Source organism: Equus przewalskii, chromosome 5, assembly GCF_037783145.1.
Source record: "Equus przewalskii isolate Varuska chromosome 5, EquPr2, whole genome shotgun sequence".
Classification (NCBI taxonomy): Eukaryota; Metazoa; Chordata; class Mammalia; order Perissodactyla; family Equidae; genus Equus; species Equus przewalskii.
Window position 1 is genome coordinate 32,338,891 of NC_091835.1, and position 13,162 is coordinate 32,352,052.

Sequence of the window (13,162 nt, forward strand, 5' to 3'; positions counted from 1 at the left end):
CTTTTCACATCTAAATGTCTACTGATTTTGTGTCTGCTCGTTCTACTGTCTATTGAAAAAGGCATATGACAGACTCCCGCTATGACCACGAATTTGTCTATCTTGCTTTAATTCTGTTCATTTTTGCTTCACATATTTTGTAACTATTTTATGGAGTACATACAGATTTGGAGTTGTAATATCATCCTGGTGCATCAGTCCATTTATTATTAATAAATGTCATTCTTTATCTCTAATAATCAGAAACATCCTTACAGTGAAGAAGGGGCATGTCTCTCTTCAGTCTTTCCTTCTTTCTGTTGGTTGGAATGCTGACGTAATGCTGGAGCTCAAGCAGCCATTCTAAGCCATGAGCTAGAAACCATGGGTTGAAAAGGGCAGAGCAATCAGTTCAAAGAGCCTGGATCTCAGATGATTTTGGAGCTGCCATACCACCCCTGGGCTGCTCACCTACAGACTTAGTTTATATGAGAGAACAACAGACTTGTAGCTTAAGGTACATGTTTGGATGTTCTATTACCCACAGTTCACCTTGATATGGCAGAGGGAGCAGTGGGTGCAAAGGTGTGTGAGAGCGCAGTGTGCGGGGCACTGTGAAGGGGCAGCTAGACCAGAGGTGACGTCAGGCAGTGGCCACCAAGCTCTTTTATTTTTTTGAGGAAGATCAGCCCTGAGCTAACATCTGCCTCCAATCCTCTTTTTGCTGAAGAAGACTGGCCCTGAGCTAACATCCATGCCCATCTTCCTCTACTGTATATGTGGGATGCCTGCCACAGCATGACCTGACAAGCCGTGTGTAGGTCTGTATCTGGGATCCAAACCGGCGAACCCAGGGCCACCAAAGCGGAGTGCGCAAACTTAACTGCTACGCCAGTGGGCTGGCCCCGCACCAAGCTCTTTTAACCATACCCTCCGTCACTAAAATGTTTTGAGAACACCCCATATATATGTATATTTACTAACTATATATTATTACACAAATTTTATTCATGTACTAATGTCAATCTATATAGTAAATATGATCAAAGATTAATTTTGCTTCTTTTAAAGATAGAAACAATTAGGAATAGGAATTCTAGGTAGACTGTCTCCACTTTGGGGCCCATTCCCAGGAGTCAGGGGAGAGGGGTGGGCCACAGTGCCATGTGCTGCCAAGATCCCAGTCACATGAGGACCAGCGAGGGATGGCCTTTGCCAGAGCACCAGGGGAGGACAGCAGGGGGTGGGATCCAGGAGAGGGGAGGAAATGGGGAATCAGAGGTGGGCATTTCCAAACGAGCAGGCTGGGGAGGCAGCTGCAGGAGGGCCTGGGGTCCTGGAGTGGTTCTGCGTGGTAACGGAGGGAGACTCGCGTGACCGGGACAGGCCCTCTACCCTCCATCTCCCTCTCATCTGTAGCATGGGGGTGATGCTCATGCCCACTCATGGGGTTATTGTGAGGGTTAGAAGAGGTGATACTCACAAAATGCTTATGGACTTATCCAAGCCATAGGTGATGCAGAAATGGTCCAAAATGACATGCCAGCAGTAAGTCCTGGAGTGGAGCCGCATCTTTACCCATCCCAGTAAGGACGATAGAGTCATTCCAGTCGTAGGTGAGAGAAACTGAGGCCCAAAGTCACCGAGCAAGTCAGAAACAGCAGTGGGACCAGACATTTCAGTTTGCCGACGATCCAGTGTACATCCATTGTCTTGGCATGATCATTAGCAGTGCCCCCTTTTCACTTCAAACATCACCTGGTTTGGATGTTCAGTCCTGGCTTTTCACACTACCTCACATTGCCTGCCAGCAGTACTCACTGTTCCTCAGGCCTCGGAATCTTTCTGCCCATCCCGTCCACATGCCACAGGTTTCACCAACGCACTATCTGCTCGGACACCCAGGGTCACCACCCCCCATTACTAAGGCTAAGGCATTTCCCTTAACTACATTATTTGCTAAAATCTGAGCTCAAGTCTGTATCCTGAACACCCACCACAGCATCTCATGCACGGGTGACCCTGCATGTCGCACGAATGAATGAACGGATCAACAAATGCACTGAAGAGCCACGCGGAAGCTCCTGCATTCGTTAAGAGTCATGTAGATATTTCTCACAAGGTTTCCCGGGACACCTAAGTCAAAGACGATGGACAGGAGAGAAGCAAAACGTAAACCATCCCTCCTAGGGCCTGAACCCATGTGAGTGTGGAGGACATTTCCGTGTGGGTGGTTTTAGCACGGGCGTCAGCAATTCTCCACCAGGCCTCCTGGGAGGTCCCGCACACCCCAGCCCAGGGTTTCTCTCGTCTTTGCCTCCCCTCTCTGTCCTCTCTGTATTGTCTTCTCTTTTCCCTCGTCTTTTAATCCTGGCCTCAGGTGAGAAGCACAGACCTATGTCCATGGTACATCAAAGTAGAAAATCCTTTAGGAAACAATCCAAACGAGGCACAGATGGGAGCAGGACAGTCTCACTGGCGGGAAACACCTGGGGACACAGTCAGGCGCTTCCCGGAGGCGTCAGCCCTGAGAAGAGCCCAGAGCGGGTGCAGCAGCCCTGGCAGGTATTGAAACGGACCCGCAATGCCCTTCTCCCAACCCGCCTCTTTCCCCTTGCCTTTGCTCCAGCCCTCAGAGACGGCTCTTCAGCGGACGCTGGGAAGCCCCGAGCCCCTTAAGGCCCAGCCCAGTGGGATCTCAGCGCCCACAACCACAAGTGGCTTTCTCCCCCTCCTCCTGCAGAAGGCTCAGCACCACGGGCCACAGAGCTCTCAGAGGCAAGCGTGTGCATGCACCGGATCTCGAAGTAGCTCGTGAAACAAACGCCGGATCCAGGGAGGCAGCCATTCTGCCTTTGTTCCAGAAATGTGTGATTTCCTAGTCACGGAGACAGGTGTTTTAGGCCCCTGGGAAACCTCCTCTGGCCCCCAGCGCCTCTCCCAGACTCTCTGTGGTAGTCACAAACCCCAGGCCCTGCAGCTTCCGGCAGCAGAGGTGGTGGGGCCTCACCTGGGCCAGGTCTCTCACTTCATTGTCTCAGCGACTGAGTGAGGCAGGTATATCACCTGTGTTTTACAGAGGAGGAGGCTGACGTGCCTGCGGCAGAGCCGGAATCAGGCCCTGGCGTCGCTGATGTCAAAGTCAAGGCCTCTCACGTCTGGGCTTTTAGCAGGCTTTCGGGAGAGAAGAAAAGTTGCCTCCATCCAGAGTTGATTTCTCTGTCCAGGCTTGGTCCTTGGAGCACTGAGTCACCTCCTGAGAAGCCTCTCATAGCAAGGATGGAGGTACCAGAGGTGGCCCATCCAGGTAAGGCAGGAGCAGTGGCAGCAGGAAGCCCTGAGCCCAGGCTGTCGGGGTGCAGCAGAAGGGCGGGACGTGGGGATGAGACACAGACAGGGCGGCCACATCACCCAACTCCTGGGGGAGCTGAACACATCAGAGACCATGTGAGCGCCTGCCCCTCGGATGGTGCAGGACCAGTCCACGCGGTGTGCACAGCTGCTCACTGAACAAGCTGCTTATCTTCCTTCTCTCTCTCCTTTGCAGTAAACCAGAACCCTTCCTACTCATCCTGCCCTGCCGAACCTGGGTGCCCTCCTTCTGATGGGGCCAGCTGGGTGAAATCCCGACTTTTATTGGAAGTTGCCAAGGAGGACCTAGGCAGCACGATCTAGCGTGGGTGAGCAGGTAAGGTAGGTGTCTAAGGGTTGGGCCGCTCAAGCCCAGTGAGGGTGGGCAACCTTTGGGGCTGGTGCACCTGACAGCCTCCGCTTGGATCCTGGTAAACATGTGAGCCTTAACTGCGATCTATAGGTGATCGCCTCCCCTTTATTCCAAGGATGAGAGGTGCACTAAAACCTGCTGAAGTTTGATTGATAAGGCAGCCAAGACTGCTAGTGGACTACTAAATGTCGTTCCCCCCTCCTTCTGCTACGATGGAGTTGTAGCTGGGCTCTGGCCACCTAACTGGTGCCTGCATTTCCCTGCCCTCTAAGAGGCTGCGTCTGGCCGTGTAACAGTTCTTAACAGTGGAATGTGGGTGCAAGTGCCACTTCCAGGCTTGGACCGTAACACATTGCTCCTGCACATCTCCACAATCTTTCCCTTCCCCGGGCTGGACTGACATCTAGCTTCAACCATGCAGGCCAGGACAGCACCTCAGAGCAGTGGTTCTCTAGCTTCGGGGTGCATCAGAATCACCTAGGGGGCTTTTGCAACACAGGTAGCTGGGCACCACGCCCAGAGGTTCTGATTCAGTAGGTGTGGGGTGGGGCCTAAGAATTTGCATTTCCAACAAGTTTCCAGGGGACGCTGATGCTGCTGGTCTGGGGACCACACTTTGAGATCACACACTGACCTTGGGGATGGCAGAGAAACAAGAGGGCAGGAAGCGGGACCCCTGAACCACTGCGTGGAGCAGAACAGCTTGCCTATCCTGGACTGCGACAGGAGAGAAAAAGAAACTTCTTTGTTCTTTAAGCCACTGTCCTGTTGGGTCTCTGATGCAGCAGCTCAGACTTGTTTCTAACTGAGTCATATCTCTAGGAGTCAGAGTCTTCTCTGTATAACGTCCCACTCAAAAAAAAAAAAAAAAAAATCCTACTCCAGCTTCACCTCTAGAAGCAATAAATTAGTCCTTAATCCGACTAGTACCCAGAGGGAGGATACAGTCTCAGGTGTTGGATGCCCCAGCTCCAACTAATCACGAAGCACGCTGTCTCCCATCTCCCACTTTCCCCAGATCCTGTCTCCCTCTCAAGTTATGGCCAGAGCCTTCTTCTCTTCACCACCACGGTCTGAAGCTTCACTCCCTCGCACAGTCATTCTGCAGCCCACCGGGTCTGGCCTCCTCCACCGCTCCACTCATCCAAAGTCATCTCGAACTGCCGAAGCCTAAGGCGGTTTTTCAACCTCATCCCACTTCACCTCGGCTGAATCTGAAACCATGGACCACACCTTCCTTTTGAAACTCTCTCTCCGCAGCTGTTTTCATGGCCCCCCGCTCTCCTGATCCTTCTCCTGTCTCCTATATCCTTGATCTGAACATCACACCACCAAGTCTCGACTTGGTCCTCTCTTGCTCAGTCTCATCAACAGGATCCTCTTCTTGGCTCACCCCTTTAAGGCTGGCATTCCCTCCAGGGTAAGGTGGGGACCATTCTTTGTGCTTTGCCTCTTGTTTCTCCTTTTGCAACCTCATTCATGCCCAACTCCATCTACACCTAACAAGCTGATGGCTCTCAAAAGCCTGCTGAGCTCGAGGCTCACTCACGTGGCTACAGGTCCCTAACACTCCCCACATCCAAAGCTAAGACAGCATCTCCCCCACCAACCTGGACGCGCTGTGTTCCTAATCCTAGTGACGCTCCCATCCATCCACCTGGGCAGGGCACAACTTTCAGGATTATGCTCACCTCTTCCCTCTTTCTCACTGTCAGCACTTCCCACGCCAACACTGAATGCTTCACCAAGATGTCCCCTTTCCACAGCAATCCTTAGTCACGTGGGCCTCCATGAGCCCACTCCTCCTGCTCTCCTCGCTGCTGCAGGCCCACCCTCACTTATTTCTGCAGCTGTCTGCTTGGCTGTTCGTGCATGAGTTTTCCCCTCTGAGAGTAACCAGTTAATTAATCTATTAATTCACTGAACATTCGAGCCCTCCCCTATGTGGCATATAATGTGCTGGAGATTAAAGAGAAGAGAATGAATGAGGCAGTCCCTGGCTTCAAACATCTCCCAGCTGGGGACACGGACACATCAATGTCGCTGCAACACAAGGTGTGAAATTCAGAGAAAAGTGCGTACAGGAGTGCTGAAGGGGAACTACTGGTGACAGCGTTCAAGCACGAGTGGGAATTCAGCAAAGAAGGTGACAAAGCAGGTACGGTCATGTGTCACTTAACCACGGGGATACGTTCTGAGAACTGTGTTGTCTGGCAATTTCAACATTGTGTGAACATGACAGAGTGCACTTACACAAACCTAGTTGGTGTGGCCTACCACACACCTAGGCTGCATGGTCCTAGTCTTATGGGACCACCGTCGTACATGCGGTCCGTCGTTGACCGAAACATCCTTAAGTGATGTCTGACTACAGAGGCTCCAGATTTTGGACTTTATTATGAAAGCAATGGGGCACCACTGGACTTCCTGATCCAGGGAATGACAGAATTAGTCACTACTTAAGAGGTTAAATTAAATAAAACCAAATGGTTTAGCAGCTTTTAAACCAGAGCCTAAGGTTGGGGAATGAGCATTCATTTAAGTGAATACAAAAAATATCCATGGAGAGGCTGGCCCGGTGGTGTAGAGGTTAAGTTTGCATGCTCCGCTTCAGTGGCCTGGGGTTAGCAGGTTCAGATCCCAGGAGTGGACCTAGTACTGCTTGTCAAGCCATGCTGTGGTGGCATCCCACATAAAATAGAGGAAGACTGCCACAGATGTTAGCTCAGCAACAATCTTCCTCAAGCAAAAAAAAAAGAGGAAGGTTGGCAACAGATGTTAGCTCAGGGCCAATCTTCCTCACTTAAAAAAAAAAAAAAATACACCACCCAGGGAGCCCAGGTATCTGAAGGGAGTATTTGTTTGATTGATTTCCTGTGGCTCTGTGAGGCCATGGTAGAAACCGTGTTGTCTAGGACAGTCAAGGGCTGACCAGCCCGGCTCATTGCCAGTCCAAGGCAGCTGGCCCAGGCTGCCTAACTGCCTGGGTGGACCAGACTAGGGGGGCAGAGAAGGCCCACAGTGAGAGGCGAAAGCCTAACCCCCCAGGAAAATCCCCACCTGTCTGAACTAAGAGAACAGGTTTTAATTCTGACACACTGGGTCTCAAAAACACCTTTAAGAAAGAACAATGCATTGCCTAACATACTGACGGCTCCCACTAAAACAGGCTTAATTATAGTGAAGAATACAGTCTATAATTTTTCCCACACTCAGAGACAGATCTATATTATCATTTTCCGATCTTCCTGAATGAATGGATCTGATTTCCACCGAGAACGGGCTGCCCTTTTCATCACCACATGGAGACCTGTGCGTGAGTCCAGGGGGGCTGCCTGGTCATCACACCCAGGGAAGGCTGGCGCTTGGCACGAGGGGACTGAGTGGGGACAGTGTGTGTTCCTGGAACCCAGGAGAGGGACAGCGCTGGGGGCAGCCCTCCTTCCCATGATTCCCACAGAAAAGGAATTGCAAAGCAAGCCAAGGACGTCTGCCAACAGTCGGCGTGCAGAATCTAGAGAGGCGGAGGCGGTGGTGATGGGGACGGGCAGAGGTCTGGTGTCAGGGCTCTAACTCAGGATTTCCTATTCACCAGCACCTTGGGCAAGTCACTGCCCCTCTCTGTTCCTCAGTTTATCTGTACAGTGAGAAAGCTGGTGTTCTAGCAGTACATTCTTTCAAATAAATTTTTATGTACAGCCTCAATCTACAAAACAGATAAAGGGTAGCTGCTCTGGTGGAAGGGTGTGTTAAGGTCCCCTCACCTGACGACTGTCTGTCCCCCCACACACACCCTAAGGCTGGAGCCACAGAGCCCCCAGCCCTAGCCCTCCTTGAGACCGAGATGTGGGCCTCGGCTCTCTTGTTCTCCAGCTGCATACGGTCACCACGCACTTGTCCGTCGTCAAAGGAGCAAGGGGAGAGCTGGAACTCAACCACAGGCCCACAAGGTATTTTCAGAACCAAAGTGACCTCCGAGGGCATCTGGAGCCTTTCACTGTACAGATACTTTGCCTTCCGCTGACCCTTACCTGGCCCCAACCTCACCCCACTTTTTTCCTTTTTTTTTTACCACGGTAAAATACACGTAACATAAAATTTACCACTGTGACCATTTTAAAGTGTACAATTCAGTGGCATCTAGTACATTCACAATGTTGTGCAACCATCACACTATCTAGTTCCAGAACTTTCCATCCTCCCAAATGGAAACCTCGTACCCATTAAGCAGTCACTCCTCATTCCCCCTCCCCTCAGCTCCTGGAAAGCACTAATCTGCTCTGTCTCCATGGACTTGCCTATTCGGAATATTTCACGTCAGATGTGGTTTACGTGTCTGGCTTCTCTCTCTAAGCATAGTTTTCCAAGATTCCTTCATACCCTCGCACGTATCCGTGCTTCATTCCCATTACGGTGGAATAACAGTCCGTTGTGCATCTGTACCACCTTCTGCTCCTCCACTCCCTGCTGACGGATGTTGGCTTGTTCCACCTTTTGGCGATAGTGAACAGAGCCTCCGTGAACATTCAGGCACAAGATTCTGTTTGGACACATTTTCAACTCCTCTGTGTAATGCCTGGAAACTGCCGGGTCACATGGTAACTGTCTGAGGACAGCCCAACTGTCTTCCACAGGCTCACCTCCGCCTTTGAAAACGGCATCTGCCCTGGGCAAGTGGCCCTGGCCCCACCGGGGGAGGGCACGCAGTCCACTACTTCTGTCCTCTCCAGGCTGTAGGCCACTGGTAACTTGCACAAATGATGAGACTAATAATGAGATCATTATGATATAATAATATATATTATTATTGTAGTTCTCACAATAACTAAGAGGTAGGCTTCACACTGCACAGAAGAGGAAGATTGTTCCGGGACACAGCCTTGTCTGAGATACAGAGCCACGCTCTCTTCCGCTCCCCGTGCTGCTCTGGAGCAGCACGAGACACTCTGGCCTCGAGACAGTCTGGCAGGTCGTCCTGCCCTGGCTCCTGGTGCCTGCCTCCCAGGAACGTGTCCTAGTTTGCCGCCTGCCAGGCCATTCCGTAAGGCTGGGCTGCTCTCCAGTGTCTGCCATTGCATCATGTGTCTCTGGTTAGGGCCCAGCTCCTCAATGATGATGAGAACCACCTCTGGCCAGGAGGCTTCTGGCACAGCTGAGCCCTGCTCTGTGCCCTCAGCGAGGGCCCCAGGGACACTGGGGTATGAGGACTGCTCCCAGCTCCCTCTGCCCTCCCCAAGGCAGCTCCCAGCATGTCTGGACGCATACTGCCTACAACAGCTTTCGAGACCCTGTACTCAGCCAGGGAAACTGAGCCTGGGCGGGGTCTTTGGAAGCTGCACCGGTCCTCAGGGTCTGAGGCCATGTGACGACGGGAAGGCAACGAGGCTGCCAACAGCAGGCAGGCCAGGAGGAGGCTGGCCAGCGCCGCCCTCGCCTCTGGCTCAGGAGTTAGGGTGGCAGCATCTGCAGCACGGCTTCCCGGTCACCCCGCCACCCACCCATGGGTGCTCCAGCCAACACGGGCACTGGTGCCTTACAGAAATCTGAGAGAGCCAGAAGGGCTGAGTGACCATGGCCCTGAGAGCAGAGGGAAAAAGCTTCCAAACATGCACAGTTTGGGATCCCAAACTGTGGGCCAGGCAGGAGCCAGGGAGGAGCAGGAGACAGCTGGGCCTGGGGACCTCCTGCGCTTGAATTAAGGACCAGACTGGAGCTGGAGGCCCTGAGGCACCTGTTCTGAGGGCCAGGGTGTGCCTTCACTGTTGTGTGCGTGTGAGAGGGGAGGGGGTGAAAGACATGGCTCCTCAGAGGAGTCTAGAGGATGTGGGAAGCACTCCGGGCTCCATATCAACAGCACTCCCAGCTCTCAGACTCAACAAGGCCTCACCACTGGGCTTGACTCCGGGGACCCAGGTCCTCAGATACGGAGGCCCCAACTACACTGCTGCCCCCTCCCCAGGGCAGGGTCCCCAGAGCAGCCCCTCCCCAGGCCCATGGCCACAGCCACTGTTTGCCTGACCTCACGATTTCTGAGCTATTTGGAAATGATCTGGTTGAGCCTGCAGGGCACCCGCGAGCTTCAGGAAGAGGTCCTCGTGGGGCGGCTTATGCACGATGCTGAGCGCACGGAGGAGGGGGCCTTTCTCCCCTGCACCATCCCTGGTCTAGGAGGAGGGAGCCGGGGAGCGAACGGAACCATGGGCCTGGTACTCTGATTTGGGCTGTCACATACATGGAGGGAAAATGAATGTCACCCTTACCAGCTGTGTGACCTTGGGTAGGTCATCTAATACACCTGAGCCTGTTTCCTCCTCTGCTTTATGGGGGCAAGAGGGTGGGGACCCTGGAGGGACAGACCGTGAAGACCAGCAAGTACTGGTTGACCCCACAGGCTGCCCCCTCTCCATCACCCCAGCAGCAGCAGCAGCCTCCATCAAGGAGAGGAGGGTGTGTGAATGCTCTGTGGCTCTGGCAGGGACCAGCCAGGCTGGAAGAGAGGCTCGGGGTGGAAGGAGGGGCACCCCCACAGAAGCCTCATTACGGTGCACGTTACTTCGTGCGTAAGTACATTCACAACCTGCTTGCGGGAATCAGAAAGGCTAAGACTCTCCCTTCCAGGCAGCAAGAAAAAAAAGCCTGGATGACACGCAGACTCATCTCCTTTCCCAGAGAGGAGGAGTTGTACAGTTTCTTATTTGCTTTCAAAACAGTGCCCGTCTTGTCTCGGGAGCAGGATACCAGGACTTAGCAATAAGCCCAAAAGACCATTCCCTCCAAGGAGGTATAACTTGGAGGCCCCGACACCGCATGAACGATTTTACCATTTATGTGCTGGGGTTCCATAGGTTTTAGCAGATCTCCAAAGAGGTTTATGGCTTCCCCCCAGGAAAAGGTTAAGATTCCTTTCTTAGGCAGGTATAGACAGGGCCTGGACATCAACTCCCAAGAGAAGGGTGTGTCTTAGGCACAGGCTCAGGGACCCAGTGGGCCCCGGGGACACCACCAGAGGCATCCTGGGTGCCCAGACCCCTGGTCCAGCTTGCTTTCTCCCACACCACACGGACTGGCAGATTGGTGCACGTGTGCGTAAGGGTAAAGGAAAGGGAGAGAACACTCATGGATCCAAATTTAAATTCTAATTTTCACTTTGGGACTTGGATGTAAATCTGTTAGGTCTTAAGTCCAGAAGATGACGTAATTTATTGAAGAGAGTTTGGAAGCTGCTAAGCTCCCTGATAAATAAACCATGTTTCTTCATCTCAGATCTGTGAAAACATATTTTCTAGGGACTTAGACACCCCCTTGGAAAGCATCAGAATCCTCTCCCCACAGGAGAGCCAAGCTCACAGAGACTCGTCTTTTTAAAGATCCTTGACTTTTCTGGGCAAGGAAATAATGCACTCACATGGCAACTGACCAACAAGCCCACACTGTTACCCTAATTCTTTCCAAAAAAGAAGGAAGAACTTTAGTCCCATGAGTTGTGTAGACAGAGGATGTTATAGAAATAGACTTGGCATCAGAACACCCTGGACACTGCCCACACTGGCTCCCTGACTGATTACATCACCACCACGATCATCACTGCCCATTGGCCCCAGCCTTGGAAAGCCGCCCACATGTCCCAGGACTGGAAGATGGAGACGGAACCTTAGAAATCAGTCCACTCCCATATGTCGGCCGCAGAAACCCGGAGGGTGGATGTCACTTGTCCGTTCTCACCGAGCAGCTCTGAGAGCTGGGACTCAAACCCGCATCTCTGTTCTCAGGCCAGTTCTGCAGGTTTGGGGAGACCGCAGACTCACAGGGCTGCCAACGGTCATGACCTCTGAGCTCCCGTTGCTTCCGCTTGTAACCGAGCCCTATAACAGTAAGACATCAGGAGCTAATGAGCCTATGGTGCTTCGGAGACATGAAGACTCTAAAAGGATGCCTCGTTATTATTGATGGTGATGATAATATGTAATATTTATACATCACTTTGGTGGCTAATTTCCAAAATGAAGGAAGAATTTAAAGACCCAGCCAGCTCTGTGGGTAGCAACTGCATTCTTGACAACTTGGATGGAATCTTTATCTCTGGTTGCCTTGTGTGTCTCTGGGGCTTGAATTCTTTCTAAGATGGCACCACCACAATCCAACCTTTGGATGATGTGGGCTCACACCCTGCCGAGGATACACAGGACACTGAGCAAGAATTGGAAGAGCAGGGAGTAACTACTTGTATGTTCTCAAGCCCAACTAGTTTAGGTTTATTGAAACGCCACATCATGTCTGATCATGGGCAAACTTCCCTACCTCCACCCCCACGGATTTTGAGGCCTGACCTCCCTGGGTTTGAATCTCAGCTCTGCCATTTGTTAGCTGTGGGATTTGGGGAAGGTCTTTAACCTCTGTGTGCCTCAATATTCACAACAGTAAGATGAGGATAATGGCATTGACTTGACAGGGCTGCGATGATTATAGGAGATCATGTATGTTACAACCCACGCAGTTCCTGGCACATAGTAGGCTGTCAACAGGTTGTAAATCCTATGACATTCTTATAAATGCCTCACCTGCTACATTGTTGGAGGGCAGGCAACTGGGGAGAAGTACCCTGCAGGAATCTGTCCTTCCTAGAGGGCGCGGTTGGGAGAACAGAATTCACCCATCACTAATGATCAGAAACGCAGCTTTCATACTTTGCAGGCAGGTATAAAGTTTACTTAAATTATTTCAAAATAGTTCAGGAGTGTGCTTCAATCCTTGCATTTACCAAATGGGTACCTTCTGTAAATTAATATAATGAAAGGTGAATACATATGTAATGATGAAAAACAGAGCCCCAAACTAACATTATTATGGACAACTTTTATTAGGGAGGGGTTCATGATCGTTGTTGTTGTTGGTGTGATTCTAGTCCCAAGGTCTGGCTCCTGCAGCTCACTTCACCTCCCAGGGCCTGGGTGGTGTGTCAGGGAGCAGCGACGGTTATGTCCAGCCTTAGACTGGAAAGCACCCTCCGAGGCCCTGCTCGTCCCCCTTGCGAGCTTCCTCCTGTCCTCCTGCTCTCTCCACCCAGCCCTCTGTGACGCTGGCCTGCCATGAGCAGGTTTACGTTTGAAAGAGTGAGCCTTAGAGCAGTGCCCTCAGACTCGAGGTGCATCAGGACCCCCGGAAGAGCTGGGCCCACCCCAGAGCTTCTGAGTTAGCAGGTCGGGGTGGGGCCGCAGATTCTGCACTTCTAGCCCACTGGGGGCTATTGACCCTGCAGGTCCCGGGCCTCACTTCCAGAACCACTACCTTAGGGCAGTGCTTTTCAATCTTAGCTGCACTGGAACCGCCTAAGGAATTTTTAAAAATCCCGATTCCTAGGCTGCACCCCAAGTGAATTAGATCAGGATCTCAGAGGGTGGCACCAGAGAGACGCTGGTTCAGAGACTAAGCCTCCCCACAGCCACCATGCCGCGTCCAGTG

General features: G+C 52.0%; 1 protein-coding gene across 7 annotated transcripts in view; it reads right to left on the reverse strand.

Annotated features, from left to right (window-relative positions):
• TSPAN11 (tetraspanin 11) overlaps positions 1 to 13,162 on the reverse strand; it is a 67,060-nt gene that overhangs the window by 46,428 nt on the left and 7,470 nt on the right. Inside the window, exon 1 of one of the 7 annotated variants that reach the window (XM_070620520.1) lies at positions 1,463 to 1,569. The exons of the other annotated variants lie outside the window; for them this stretch is intronic. The gene's annotated coding sequence lies outside the window, so the exon portion shown is untranslated. Of the gene's footprint in view, positions 1 to 1,462; positions 1,570 to 13,162 lie in introns of those variants that run through there. 7 annotated transcript variants of the gene reach the window in all.